At 58.8% G+C, this 12,528-nt stretch overlaps 1 protein-coding gene across 3 annotated transcripts in view; it reads right to left on the reverse strand.

The window, feature by feature from the left end:
- Positions 1-12,179, reverse strand: part of CSNK1G2 (casein kinase 1 gamma 2) — a 56,485-nt gene extending 44,306 nt beyond the window's left edge. For 2 of the 3 annotated variants that reach the window (XM_068156342.1, XM_068156341.1), the window contains exon 1: positions 11,951-12,179. The gene's annotated coding sequence lies outside the window, so the exon portion shown is untranslated. The remainder of the gene's footprint in view (positions 1-11,950) is intronic. The other variant, XM_068156344.1, reaches the window with a different exon arrangement.
- Positions 12,180-12,528: the final 349 nt, after the last annotated feature.

Here is a 12,528-nt window from a genome sequence, read left to right on the forward strand (position 1 = left end):
CAGGGGGGGTTCACAGAGAAACCTCTCACTGAAGAGCCATCAAACTCCTTGTGCAGAGATGCTAAAGTCACCTCCCTCCTGCAAAGTCACTCATGGCTGCCTTGGCCTATGGAGAGCTCCCAGCTCTGCACCCCAATGGGGTCACTCAGGACCACAAGCAGGACCCACAGCCCAGAAGCGCCATGCAACGAATCCTCCCTGCAGAGCAACTGAGGCAGGGGGATGCTCCATGGCACAACAACATCCAGCAGCTTATACAGGAGCATCAGCAGCATCTTCAGAGCCATCCATGAGGATCCATCTTCCCACCCCTACTCCAAGACCAAGCAGCTCAACCCATTACACATTGCTCCTCATGACACCCTGAAGGTCCAGAAGCAAGCTGCCTGGCTGGCAGATGGGGAAGCGACAGGCCAGAGAGCTGAGAAGAAAAGGAGGTGGAGAAGGTTGGTTCCCAACTAACTGGGACCAGTTCCTAAGTCCTAGACACATGCCCCAGCCTGCTGGCTTGCAGGGAGGGATAAGCTTCAGAACAGAGGGGCCAGAGACATACATCCCACTCCTGGTCATGCCACAGACTGTTGAGGACCTTTTCACTCCTCCACCCCTGAGGCAGGGGATCAGACTCACAGCCCTCTGCTATGCACTGTGACAGGTTGGAGGATTAAGGACTCCTCTGGTTTGCCACCTTCCAAAGGTGGTTGCTCACCTTTCCTTGCTCCCCATCTCTATTTTGCACAGGATTCAAAGGGTGAGGACTGGCAGAGGAACACCCAGGAAGAGTGGCTGCTGCTGAAGGTGCAGCTGCAGGCTGGGAAAGGAAGCTTTTCATAAAAGCACAGATCTGTTTGGGCTGGAAAAGCCTCCCAGGATCAGCCAGGCCACCCTGCAACCCAGCACCACCATGGCCACCAAACCATGGCCCCAAGGGCCATGGCCTCACCTCTCTTGAACACCTCCAGGGATGGGGACACCACCACCTCCCTGGGCAGCCTCTGCCAACCCCTGACCACTCTGGCAGCAAAGAAATTGTTCCTCATCTCCAACCTAACCCTCTCCTGGCACAATCTCATCAGAAAAGAGACTGACCCCCCACCTCAATCTAACTTCCTTTCATGAGGCCTCCCCTCAGCCTCCTCTCCTTGCAGACCTCCCTCTCTCAAGCACGTAGGTCAAGTGCAAGCTCACTGCTTCCCCACCTGCTCCAGACCTGCTTCTCTGGGCCCTACACAAAAGGCTTCAGAGGGATCACCCTCAAAGGCAACGCACAGGATACAGCCCCAAGAGGACTCATTTCATCCTGCTGCTCTTAATACCTGGAACATTATTTGCAGGGCCAAACCCTGCCTTCCCCTCATTTCTGGGCTCTCATTTCCCTGCCTTGTCCCAGAAAGCTCAGCCAACACACGTTCCCCCGTCCCCAGCACACGCTCCCATCCAAGCCCCAAACATTTCCTCCTTTCTGACTTAATTATCTCTGCTTCTAGTTCCCAGCACCTCTTCCAGTCCCTGCAGACAGGACACAGCTCCCAAGGCTCCTCCACTCATTACACAAATAACCTGTGTGCCTAAACCCATCCACACTCCTTAGGGAAAGGGACCAGGATTTCCCACAGCTGCACCCCCACAGCCAGCCCCATGGGCAGGGGCTGAGAGAGGCTGCTCTGGAACATGACTCCTCTAGGGCCTTTCGAACTGGGGACAGAACAACAAAGGGGCTCTGGGCTGCAGTGGGGACACCTCCAGAGGCCTCAGGCTGAATGGACACAGCTCAGTTGTCACCACCACAAATGGTACCAGGTGCTGCAGAACATGTAAATGGAGAGGGGGGGAACACAGAGCCTCTGCATGGTGTGGTTGGAAGGGAGCAATGAAGATCATCCAAGTCCAACCCCCTGCTCCAGCAGGGCACCCACAGCAGCCTGCCCAGGAGCACAATGGCCATGGGGGGTTGCAAGCTCTCCACACAAGGAGACTCCACAACCTCTCTGGGCAGCCTGCTCCAGGCCTCCAGCACCCTCACAACAAACAACTTTCTCCTCCTGCTCAGGTGGAACCTCCTGGCTTCCAGTTTGTGTCTCTTTCCCCTTGGCCTGTCCCTGGGCACCACTGAGCAGAATCTGGCCCCAGCCTCTTGCCCCTGACACATCCTTTGGCTTTTGCTGAGCATTGCTCAGCTCCCCTCTGGGGCTGCTCTTCTGCAGGCTCTCAGCCCCAGGGCTCTCAGCCTTTGCTCCTCCCAGAGCTGCTCCAGGCCCCTCAGCATCTTCAGAGCCTCTGCTGGACTCTCTCCAGTAGCTTCTTGTCTCTTAAACTGGGGAGCCCAGAACTGGCCCCAGGACTGCACATGTGGCCTCAGCAGGGCAGAGGAGGGAGAAAACCTCCCTCAAACCTACTGGCCACACTTTCCTGAATGCCTCCCAGAAGCCCATTTCCTTTCTTGGCCATGAGAGCACACTGCTGGCTCATAGGCACCTTGTTGCCCACCAGCACTCCCAGGCCCTTCTCTGCAGAGCTGCTTCCCAGCAGGTCACCCCTCAGCTGTACTGGTGCAGGAGGCTGCTCCTCCCCAGCTGGAGGACTCGATGTTAGCATTTGTTGAACTTCATGAGATTCCTCACTTTGCCATCTTCCCATACAGCCCTAGAACCCCTCCATCACCAGCACCACACCACCCTGTGTTGGATGGGGCTCCACCACAAGCCTTTGGTTCTGCCTCTCAAATCCAGAGCATGCTCAGGTTGACTTGGCTTCAGGCTGGGTTTGAAGGCTGCTGCAAGCCCTTTGCCACACTGGAAGGAGGAAGTTCTCAGCCTTTCAGAGCTGGCCTGAACTCTGCACACAGGAGCCCAGGCGAAGCCCTTCCTGTGGGCAGGCGAAGCTGCATGCCTTTGATTGTGCTTCAGCAGAAAACATCTTTCTGTATGTGCATGGCCAAAGGCATCCAATCAAGAGCTCCAGAAAGCAGGGCAGAAGGTTACCAGGTAGCCTCACACCCAGCCCCAGAACAACCAACCTGTCCTGTCCGCAGAGAGAGGCTGCCTGACTGGCCTAAGGTCACCAAAGGAGCTGGGAACAGTGGATCAGGCTCCTCTCCATCACCTCATCCTCACACACCACCACCAGCCCATGCAGCCTGGGGAGATGCCAGCACAAACCGACCCAGATTCCAATGCACACCTCCAGCACCCAGCCCCACACTCTGCTCTCTGCCCAGGGCTGGGCAGCAGCAGCAGACCCCTTTGTGAGCTTACCAGAGGCCGTGCAATGGGGTCTGTGGCACGCTGCGAGCAGGATCACACGGGAAGGTGAGAGAGGACAGGGGAAACCACAGGCACCTCATCCAGCAGGTCAGGGGAAGGGAAATCCTGCCATTAGCAGGATCCACTGCAGAGGATTTCACAGCTAATGCACTCTGGCTACCAAAGCCCACAGAGAAAGCAGAGGCAGGAGCATTTCTCTTCCCATAAGCTGCTTTGAGGGGAAGTTTACGCACGCTGCAGCCCGGCTGCCCACACCAGCCCCAGCTGGAGAGCAGCTCCAAACCTGTGCCTTTAAATCCCTGCTGGCAGCAGGAGCAGGACTGGGGCTGTGTGAGCAGACACACCCTGCTCAGCGCCCCAGCACACAAACATTTCCTCCCAGCAGCTCCTGCTCCTGCACTGCGGCTCAGCCGGAGCAGCCTCCGGCCCTGCCAGCCCCGCCAAGGAGGGGACACAGCCAGGCTCATACCGAGCCCTGAGCACTGGGACACAGCTCCCCCACCCAAACCCCACAAGGGTTTGACTTGGAAGGGACCTTAAACATCATTCAGTTCTAACCCCCATGCAGGGACACCTCCCAGCAGCCCAGGTTGCTCAGGGCCTCATCCAGCCTGGCCTTGAACACCTCCAGGCAGGAGGCAGCCACAGCCTCCCTGGGCAACCTGTGCCAGGCTCTCCCCACCCTCACTCAACAATTTCTTCCTCATCTTCAGTCCCAATCTCCTTTCTCCCAGCTCAAAGCCATGGCCCCTCTTCCTGTCACTTCCAGCCTTTGTCAAGTCCTTCCCCAGCTCTCCTGGAGCCCCTTCAGGTCCTGGAAGGCTGCTCTGAGGTCTCCCTGGGGCCTTCTCCAGGCTGAACAGCCTCAACTCTCAACCTGTCCCCATAGGGGAGGTTCTCCAGCCCTCTGATCATCTTCATGGCATCCCCCCAGCAGTGGATGTTCTTCCCTCAGACTCCTTAAGGCCAACACTGGAGTCTAACTCAGACATTCCTCATGGCAGGCGCAAGTTAAATATTGGCCCTAAAACAACAGCAAGTGCCTTTAAATGATTCTGGCTGGAGAAGCTCTGCTTTGGACTTTGATTTCTGGCTCCAAACAAGAATGGGAGCAAAGCACAGAGCATTACTCTCCTCTCCCAGGAGAAGACAGATTTCAGGCTCTGCACATCCCCTGCCAGGACCATAACCAGCAGCAGGAACCGTCCCCTGCTCTATCACACCCCGAGTGGCTGCTGTCCCCAAGCCAAACCCGCTGCAGTGCATCCTCTGCACCAGGCTCAGGGATATTTTGAGTCTCATTTCCAGGTCTCTGCTTTTATCTACACTCAGAGACACTGGAGCAGACCCCCTGGGAGATTTGGGTGCCATGCAAACTGCAGTGAGGACATCTGCCAGCAGTGTCCTCCCCACCCTGGCTGCAGCTGCCCCGCTCTCGGTGGTGCCCACCTCCTCACCCAGCCATGCTGGCAAGCCCAGCTCCCCATGCAGAAGATGCTGCAGGCTGCTCCTGCTCTGCAGGCAGCACAGCTTCCCAATGGACATGCCAGCTCTTGCAAGGAAACAGCTCAGCAGGCAGCAGCCCAAGTAGTCAGAGAGATGTCAGCACAACAAACGGAAGAGGGAAAGGTGAGGAGAGCATCAGAGAGAATCACCTGGGGTCAGCACACCTGAAGCACAGCTGGGCTGGGCTTTCTATGGGGGAGAGGAGAGCAGAGCTCCTCTTGTGACCCTGCAGCCAGCCCTGAGCAGCCAGAGCCCCAGCAGAGCCTCAGTGCAGCCCAGCCCCTCAGCCACCCCTCAGCAGCTGGGGCTGCTCCATCCCCGTGCAGCTCTCACCTCTCCAGCCCCAGGCAGGCTCCACCACCACCCAGACCCTGCTCCAACACAAGGACTCTGCCCACCAGTGCCCTGTGGCAAAATGCCACTATAGATACAGCCAGAGAGCTTTAGCTGGAGAAAGGTTACTGCAGCACACACAGGTGGACAGCACAGAACCACTGAATGCTTGGGCTGGAAGGGACCTGTGGAGAGCACCCAGGCCAACCCCCTGCCAAGCCAGGGGCACCTGGGGCAGCTCACACAGGAACATGTCCAGGCAGGCTCTGAATGTCTCCAGAGATGGAGACTCCACCACCTCTCTGGGCAGCCTGCTCCAGGCCTCCACCACCCTTCAGTCACAGAAGTTCCTCCTCATGTTCAGATGCAGCTTCAGATGGGCAAGTTTGTGCCCACTGCCCCTTGGCCTGGCACTGGGCACCACTGAACAGAGCCTGCTGCCCCCCTGCTGACAGCCACCCTTGGAGTGTTGCTCAGCACTGCTCAGACCCCCCTCAGGCTGCTCTTCTCCAGTCTGAACAGCCCAAATTCTCTCAGTGTTTCCCCATCAGAGATGTTCCACTGCCCTCAGCACCTTGGCAGCCCTTTGCTGTGCCCTCTCCAGCCAGACCCTGAAGCTCACTGCACAGCACCTTGTGCTCCTGAGCTTTATACTATACCAAGCTCAGCCCTGTGTGGAGCATTAACAGAGCTTCCCTTTCACTCTCCTGGACTTGGTGCCTCTGGTCCTCACCAGCCCAAGGAGGTCACTGTTCAGCTTCTCCTCCTCTAAGCAATGGAGAGCTGCTTCCTGGCAATGCAGTGCCTGCTGGCTGCTGTGCTGGAGTTCCCCTCTCTGCTCCTTCCCCACACTAAAACATCCACTGCTTCAGGCTGGAGAGTCTGCGGGGGCCTCTGAGAGTCCCTTCTTGGGATCCCCTGATGGGGCAGACACTGAAAAGAGCCTGGGTTTGAAAAACAACTGCAAGTTACCCTGGAGGAAACAGGAAAGCTCCAGCACTTCCCAGTCCTTCCCCAGCCACCAAAGCCCTCTGAGCAACAAGCTCCAGCAAGTCTGTGCAGGAATTCCCAAGCCTTGAGGCAGAGATGGGTCTGTACCTGTGAGCACCAAGATCTCCAGAGCCTCATCCCACAGCATGCTGACCTCCCAGTCACCAGAGAGGATAGGGCCCAGCAGTGCCTTCCACCACACAGAGCATACCTCTGCTTCCAGCACCTGCTCCGAGTCATTGCCTGTACCTGGCAACACCAATGCCAGGCTCCAGCTCAAACCTGCACTGCTGGGATCAGAGGAACTGGCACAGCTGGGGGTGGGGGGATTCCAGGAGAGCCTTGGCCTGCCCCTCGCCCACACACACAGCACAGAAGGGGCTGGAAAGCACCATCCTCTCCCAGCAGTACCTGGGGGGATCAGGCAGAGAGTGTAAACTTCACCACTGCCAACAGCACATGCTAGAGAAAGGAAAGAAAAAGGGGCTCTGGCTTTGTTCTTTATCCCTCAGTGCTCTCTAGAAAGCAAAAAGCAGCAAGTTTGTACCTGAAAACACCAGGCAGTGGCAAGAGCCTGTGAGGATGGAGCTTCCCAGGAGACCAAACCCATCACACCTCCATTCTGGTTTTAAATCAGACACTGACTTTCCAGAGCCTGTCTTTAGCCCCCTGTGCTCAACTTTCCAGGCTGGGACTGGGAATGAACCCCCTGGGATGCAGCTGTGCCTCTGGAGTGCCCCCACACTCCCCCCAGTACAGCCCTGCTCAGCTGCAGCCCCCTGAGGCTGCAGAGCTTCCCAAAAATCCAAGTTGAAGACCAAGCTCAGCCCCTGTTTATCAACTCAAGAAGGTCCCTCTTGGGCTGACAGAGCTGGTGCATCACCTGCCAACTGCCTAATTCACCGTGTGGAAAGCAAAAGCCAGGCTCCCTCATTAACAGCCATTACATAAGGGGAAGTAACAAAGGGCCACAGGACATTCCTTGCTGGGTGGACAGGAGAAAATGAATGATGACCAAAATTAATGCTGCTTTCCTCCACACTCTGTGTCTCAAGCACCCTAGGAGCCTGAAGAAGGCCTCACTGCAGCAGCAGCATGGCTCACACCTACTCTCATGTTCACATGTCCAGAGAAGGGCAACAAGGCTGGGGAGAGGCCTTGAGCACAGCCCTGTGAGGAGAGACTGAGGGAGCTGGGGTTGCTTAGCCTGGAGAGGAGGAGGCTCAGGGGAGGCCTTCTTGCTCTCTACAACAACCTGAAGGGAAGTTGTAGCCAGGAGGGAGTTGGTCTCGTCTACCAAGCAACCAGCACCAGAACAAGAGGACACAGTCTCAAGCTGTGCCAGGGGAAGTTTAGGCTGGAGGTCAGGAGAAAGTTCTTCACTGAGAGAGTTGTTAGCCATTGGGATGTGCTGCCCAGGGAGGTGGTGGAGTCCCCATCCCTGGAGGTGTTCCAGAGGGGATTGGATGTGGCACTTGGTGCCATGGTTTAGTCATGAGGTCTGTGGTGACAGGTTGGAATTGATGATCTCTGAGGTCTCTACCAACCTTGGTGATTCTGTGATCCTACTGCCAGCTGTGCCCCGTGGACACCAGAGCAGGCAGCACCTCCCAGCTGCTCCCTTCCAGAGGGCCCCAGTGGGCAGCAGTGGGGCTGCAGTCTGCTGCCTGACACTGGGGAGGAAGCTGAGATTCAGAGGTTCACAGAAGGGTTTGGGATGGAAGGGACCTGAAAGATCATCTACTCCAACCCCCTGCCATGGGCAGGGACACCTCCCCCCAGCTCAGGTTGCCCAAGGCCTCATCCAACCTGGCCTTGAACACCTCCAGGGAGGGGACAGCCACAGCCTCCCTGGGCAACCTGTGCCAGGCTCTCCCCACCCTCACTCTCAACAATCTCTTCCTCATCTCCAGTCTCAATCTCCCCTCCTCAAGTTTCAGTCCATTCCCTCTTGTCCCATCACTCTCAGCCCTTGTCCAAAGTCCCTCCCCAGCTCTCCTGTAGCCCCTTCAGATGCTGGAAGCTGCTCTAAGGTCTCCCTGAAGCTTTCTCTTTTCCAGGCTGAACAGGCCCAACTCTCCCATCCTGTCCCCTTAGGAGAGGTGCTCTAGCCCTCATCCTCATGGCCTCCTCTTACCCACTCCAGCAGCTCCATGTGTCAGCCTGCAGTGTAGGGCAATCTCCCCAGGCCTGGCACCCACCTCCTGTGTCCCTCACAGGGCAGGAGTCACAGTTTTGAGCAGATGAGCTCATGAGCACACCTGGCTTCACTGCCACAGGTGAAGCACCCTTAAGCCATCCAGATCTTTGTTTCCTACAAGTGAGGACATTCAGCTGCAGCATTCTAAGTGACCTGGGTCTGACTGCAGTGGGCAGATGCCAGCAGGGCACTGCTTGGACAATGCAACTGTCATCAACCTTCCAGCAGAACAGACTTCATGGGCACTGGAAAACATTCCTGCTGTCCCTCCTCTTTTTGGAACCAAAGAAGCCAATTCAAAGCCTTTCAGAACTAACTGAGTTCCTCTACTCCAGGAGCAAACTCTACTGGGAGCCCTGAAAGAAATCACAAACTTCCTGCTCCATGCAGCATTTTAAATGCCCTGCAAGGTTTCACCCACAGGTTCCAGCTTACCTGAGGAACCACCTCCTAGACAGCACAGTGTGGGATCACCTCAGCACCTCTCAAGCACCCCTAACTTGCTGCAGCCTTCCCATCACAGCCATCAGAAGGCAGACAGACAGACTGTGTTCCCACAAGCCCTGAGCCAAGCAATGCTAGCAGATGAAGGAAGCTCCTGAGCTGGCATCTGAGTCTCTCTCCTCCCAGCAGCGCTCTGAGGGCAGAGGGTTTGACTCCTGGGGCAGGTGGAAATCACAGGAGCAGCACAAAGCAACCCAGGCCCCTGCACAGCGCTACCAACCCCCCTGTTAACTGCTGAGAGACAGGAGAGCATCTCCACAGACCTGAAGTCTGCTCTGTTCCTGCACACCCCCAGAAAGGATTCAAAGCACTGCAGGGGCTGCTGCTCAGCCGAGGCCTCCTCAGCACCTCAGACAAGCCTTCAGTGCCTGTGGTGCTGCAGTTCCCCTCTCTAAGGGGCACAGATAAACAGCTCCCTGCCTAGCCTGGCTCCTTCTGTAACATCCCCAGCCCAGCAGCCAGGCACACACCTGGATGGAGCAGCCAAAGCAAAGTGCTGCTGCTCCAGCACAGCTCATCAGAGCTCCTCTGAGCTGGGAAAAGCACAGGGGAGGGCAGGGGGGGAGAAGGCTCCAGAGCACAATCAGGCCAGAGCCCAGGGAAGGTGTTTATTGGCAGCTGTTCTCAGACGTGGTCTGCTCCAGCCCAGTGGGGCTGGCAGGGGAAGTAAAAATCCCGATTGTCCGTGAGCACAGCCCTCCTGTCAGCCTCATTGATCCGCTGAGTCACTCCCTACCAACAGTTTTGACAAGGCTCAGGCTGCACAGGAGCTCGGAAGCAGCATACAAAGCGAGAGGCCGGGCAGAGCCTCTCCCGGCGGCGGCAGGGAGCAGCGCTCGCAGGGCAGCAGCCAGAAACCTGCTGAACGGCAAGCGCCGGCTTCCTGCTCTCCACTCGCTCTTCTGAGGAGTGCTGCAACAAGCAAACCAAACACAAACCACGCTGCAAGGCCAGGAACACAGAGCTCCATTCAGCCAGCCCAGGGAAACCGCCGGGCAGAGACACAAGGCTGCCCTGCAAACCGCCACCTGCGCCCCGGCCGGTCTGCAGCGAGCACCAAGCAGGGCGGCAGCTGCTCCTGCAAAGAAGCTGCAGAGCTGCTCCAGAAGGCCTTCCAGATTTGTAAGCTAAGGAGGAGATGATCAAATCCCCAGGTAGACTGACACAGGAGCGCAGTTGTCTCTGCAGCTAAGGAGACAACCCCCTCTGGGGAGAGCTGGGGGTTCCCTGAGTGTGGATAGCATCACAGAATGGGCTGGAAGAGACCTGGAAGATGGACAGTGGAGATGGGGAGACACTGGAATGGGCTGCCCAGGGGGGTTGTGGATGCCCCCTCCCTGGAGGTGTGCAAGGCCAGGTTGGATGGAGCCCTAAGCAACATGGTCTGGTGGGAGGTGTCCCTGCCCACGGCAGGGGGTTGGAACTGGATGATCTTTCAGGTCCCTTCCAACCCAACCCATTCTATGAATCCATGAATCATCTAGCTCCAACCTCATGCCAGACCACCAGATCCAGACCTGAGCCACCAGCCAGGCAGCAGAGTGGGCTTAGACCAACCTCATCTGCACCACACCGCCTACAACCCACCCCTAGAGGCCCCAAAGGTGGCTAAGCAGCGCTAAAGCCAGCGGCAAACAATGCTCCTATCTGCATGGCACCAAACCTAACAAACCTTTGGTGAGTGTCTGGCAGGAGCCAAGCCTGCCCTGCCACAGACAAGGCCTCTCCAGAGGATCCCCATGGAGGCCTCCTGTCCTAATTTACAGCCATTCCTCCTCAGGCACACTGGCAAACACCAAACGTTGGCTCCCCTGGGTTACATAAGGCCCAGGTTTGGAGCCTCCAGGCTGGCTGTGGGGAGAGGGGGCAGGCTGAAGGGACAGCTGGCTGGCAGGTGAACCTCCAGACTCCTCAGGAACCATCTCCAGGGAGCCAACCACTTGTTGTGCAAAGAGGAAACAATCGCTTTAGTTAACAAGGCAACTTCCAAACAGACTGGTGGGAACCACTTGCATCCCTGCAGTCCCTTCAACAGAGGGTTTGACCTGGGTCCTGGTTAGCTCCAGCTCGTTTAGAACTCACTCATTTCATGGCAACTTGGAAGAGGTTTAACAAACTTCATTCTTTTTGACACAGCAGCCCCCCCCCCCCCCCCCCCCCTACCCAGACCACCAGCTGCTCCTCAGAGGAAATGACCTTACTGAACATCCCCCCAGCATCAGGTTGTTTGTGTCCCACCCTCCAGGGGTGAGAGCCCCACTCGGCTCCCCTCTGCCAGCCACCACAGGGGAGCCCCAGGCCTCTGGGGGTGGCCCAGCTCCACAGGAGAGCTGCTTCTCTCCTCTGCAAACTGCTCTGGGCTGCCTCGGGAAGTCAGCTCCCGTCTGGTGGGGGCGGGGGGGGGGGAAAGGTATTTTTCCCGTTTCTCACATTCGTCCTCACCCTCTTTGCTAAAGAAAAAGAAAATAATAGAAAGCTCTTTTAAACAGCAGCTCAGCCCAGTCCCTTCCCCCAAACAAACACTTCCCAAAGCCTCCGGAGAGAGGAAAGCCACATACAAAGGAGCCAACATCCTGCGAGGCTGCGGCTCCCCGGGGCAGGCCGGGGCTGGGGGCAGGCCGGGGCTGGGGGCAGGCCGGGGGGGACACAGGCGGGAAAGGCCTGAGCCCAGCCCTGCCCTCGACCCCACCTCAGCAGGGGCTGGGGGCAGAGGGCCGCGATGGCGGCTGCGGCCGGACCCTTTCCTCCCAGGGCCACAACACAGGCATCGCCGGGAGGAAATGGAGCACGGCGGCGCTGGGCCCTCGGCCCCCCGACCCTCCCCGGCCACAACAGCCCCACAGCCCCCCCGAGCCAGTCAGAGCCCACCACCCCACCCCCCCGGCCCAGTCCGAGCCCCTACCCTCAGCCCCACCACCTCCCCGACCCCCTCCAGACTCCCAGGCCAAGCCCAGGCCTCTCCCCAGTACCTACCTCGCCCCGCGGCCTCCACAGCCCCTTCTCCCCGCCGGGCTCTGCCCGGCCCCCGCAGCCCCCCTACGGCCCCGGCTCCCGCCGCCCCCGCCCGAGGCGCCGCCCGGCCCGGCCCTCCCCCGGCCCCGGCGCTACCCGGTCCAGGCTGGGTCGAGCCGCAGGGCACCGCGGCCCCGGTTACCTCCACGGGCCCTCAGCGCTGGGCCGCGCTGCCGCTGCCCCGCGGCCGCCTCCCCATGGCGGCGCCCCCGGCCCGGCTTCTCCTCACGCCGCCTCTCGCCTCCCCTCAGCACTCCGCGGGCAGCGGCCAGCCAGCCACAGCACTACGCCGCCGGCGTAGGCTCCCCACGCACCCATACGCCCCCCGTCACGCCGCCGGCGCAACCGCCCTTCCTGAATACCAACTCCGGAGCGGAGAGGCCCGGCGGAGCTCAGCGCAAGCGCAGCCGGCAGCAGGGTGGTGGCGCAACGGCGTTGGCGTAAAGCGCGTTCGAGAATAGGCGGCTTGAGAAGAGCGACGGGAGAGAGCTTTTGCGGCAGTGCAGAGCGCTTTACGGTAGCGCCGCGCTTGGCGGCTGCCGGCGGCGTCTCCGTTTAACTCCCCGCAGCCCGGCGGGCGGGAGCGGGCCTGGTCCAGAGGGCTCGGAATAAGGTCCAGCTCCTCGCTGCACCCAGCCCTGTGTGTGGGGCAGGCTCCGGTATAGGGCACGGCTCCTCCGCAGACGCCAGCCCCCCGCTAGAGGGGCACAGCCCCCGCTG

The sequence above is a fragment of the Melanerpes formicivorus genome, unplaced genomic scaffold (genome assembly GCF_026170545.1).
Source record: "Melanerpes formicivorus ecotype bairdi unplaced genomic scaffold, bMelFor1.0.p_v2 SCAF_34, whole genome shotgun sequence".
NCBI lineage: Eukaryota > Metazoa > Chordata > Aves > Piciformes > Picidae > Melanerpes > Melanerpes formicivorus.